Consider the following 2376-nt stretch of genomic DNA (forward strand, 5'->3'; position numbering starts at 1 on the left):
CTGGGAGGAAGCCTGTGCCATATTCCAGCCCAGCATCACAAGTTCATAGGCAATGTCACAGAGACTGGATCCTAGGTCTGTCCAACCCCTGACCTAGGAATAGTACAGGGGCACTCGTACGGTTTGCCCTGCCCTAGCCCGCACGCTGCTCCCAGATACCCCGCGTCTGGGCTGGCTTGGCGGGCAGGTCAAGCTGGTGTGCCAGGGAAGGGCCAGGAGGGTCAGGGTAGCCTGCACTTCAGGGGCTTCCGACTGGCTTTGCATCTCCCCCCCAGTCCCAGAGTAGATCCTCATCCCCCTCTTGCTTGGACAGTGACCTCAGTGTAGTTGGCAGGGACGGCCAGCTGACCCCGGTAGGGTGTACGTGATTCCCCTGGTAGGGGCACTCGGTAGCACCAAGGAGCAGAAGCAGCCGTGAGACAGGAAGCAGAGACCCAGCCTGGCTCACTGGGTGGCCTTGGGCAAGTCCTTGGCTCTTCAGCCCACCAGTTTCCCCATTTGTACAGTGAAGGACTAGGCTAAGGCCTCCAAGGGTGATGTGATCTCGACACGTGTGAGCACTTAGCTTTGCCCTCTGGTAGACCCACTGGAGGACTTTGAGGCTGGAAGAGCTTGGGGAACATCCCTCTCACCTGTGTGTGTGTTCTGCCTCCTACCTGGACTGGGCCTGGCACCCCCCCTCACAGGATGGTACAGTTCAGGCTTCCTATTCCTGCCAGCTGTAGGTCCAGGGTCCATCACCAGTGACACCCAGGATCCCAGAGAGGGGGAGAGTGGCTGGGTGGACACTGGGCTATGAGGGTACCAGGGAAATCTTGGCTTAAGTCGATGGGTACTTGGATCCTCTCTGTGACTTCCTCCCCACCCCCGCCCCCACCTCGTCTTGAAGTATTAGCCTTGGGACAAGAGGCTGGGGATGCCCATACCTGCTCTCTGCCTAACTGCTCCTCCACAGAAGGGTGGGTTTCTGATCCCCACCCCCTGCCAAAGTCGTGACACTAACAAGCAAGGCCCTGAGTGATCACAAGACCTGAAGCTTCCATTCACAGGTAAGGAGGCTGAGTCCAGAGGGGTCAGGACTGGGCAGAGTCCACGCCGACAGCAGCCGAATCGGGGCAAGCATGGTGGATCCCGGCTCCTCACCCAGCACCTGGCCATCTCCTTCACTCCCTGCGAGGAAGGACTATTTCCCAGACCAAGACTCACCCCCGCCCCATCCCATCAGGTGTCAGACTGCTCCACCGAGGCCCAGGGGAGAGCGGGAGGGGTGGAGTCGGTGGAGGAGACGAGCTCCCTCACGGTGAGGTGACTGAGGTGACTGCCCTGATAAAAGCATATCAGCGTTGTGGGGAGTCTGTCACACGCAGGGTGCCAGAGGAGAGGCTGGCAGAGCAGCCAGGGCTGGTGTGGACTTGGAGCCCCAGAGGCGACCAGTGGCCTGGCAAGTTCCTCAGGGGTCAGCGGGACCTTCAAAAACCTTGACCTATTGAGAGGACAGAGGAGGCTTTTGGTGAGAAGGGGCAGGGTGGAGGGGGCAGCCACTCCGGCTGGGCTCCAAATGCCCTCGGGAGTGACCGGCCGCTGCTCACATGACGCAGAGCCTTGGGCCAATCAGGACTTCTCAACTGTGCCAGCTGCACCTTCTCCAGGGCCGAGTGGTCTGCCCCTCCGGAGAGGATGGAGCTTCTCAGAGAGCCCCTGGTCTGACGCCTGAGACGGAAATGAGCTGTGGATCCCAGGGGGGCGCCTACGACCACCTATGGAGAAACTGGGGCCAGGAGGGAGAAGGCGGGCCCCGGGCCCCAAACTCCAGTGCTCTTCCGGCCGGAGTTCATGTTTCTAACCAGACAGCCCGTGCCGAAGTAGAACAAGCGGCTGCCGAGCACGCAACGATGTAAACATCACGGGTCTACCGTCCCCACCATTATGAATATATGTATCTTTGAATTTAGAAGGCACTTAGGTCTTTCTTCCAAATCATTTGGTTCAGGGGCAAGTGTCTGGAGAATCAACGAAAGGTACTGGAAGCTTAGGAAGGGACAAGAAGGAGACCTAGGCGGCCAGGTGCTCCAGGGCCTGTGGGGGGAGGACGGACACGTGGGAAGAGCCAGATCTAGCCCGTCACAAAGCAGCTGGTTCGTCTCCCCTCCAGCCTGGTTCTCTTTCCTCACATGCTAACCTGGGCCAGCGCATGGAAATAAATGCCGGTCGCCTTTTAAAAGAGCAAGTGAGCAAATCGTGGCTTCCTGCGGTCGTTCTGTGTTTCCTTGGGGCGCAGGACTGTGCAGACCATAAAGCAGGGGCGGAGTTTCTTACACACTCCACCTAGGCCCTTCCCGCCTTCCTTCTACGCACCTGGCCCATACTCCCTAAGTT

General features: G+C 59.1%; 1 protein-coding gene and 1 long non-coding RNA gene across 2 annotated transcripts in view; both read left to right on the forward strand.

Moving 5' to 3' along the window:
• FADS2 (fatty acid desaturase 2) overlaps positions 1-2376 on the forward strand; it is a 38484-nt gene that overhangs the window by 35741 nt on the left and 367 nt on the right. The gene's annotated exons all lie outside the window — the stretch shown is intronic.
• LOC111744953 lies at positions 1479-2231 on the forward strand. The gene is made up of 2 exons (XR_002782404.1): positions 1479-1894; positions 1991-2231. It is a non-coding gene; the product is annotated as an uncharacterized LOC111744953 (long non-coding RNA).

Source organism: Pteropus vampyrus, unplaced genomic scaffold (assembly GCF_000151845.1).
Source record: "Pteropus vampyrus isolate Shadow unplaced genomic scaffold, Pvam_2.0 Scaffold144, whole genome shotgun sequence".
Classification (NCBI taxonomy): Eukaryota; Metazoa; Chordata; class Mammalia; order Chiroptera; family Pteropodidae; genus Pteropus; species Pteropus vampyrus.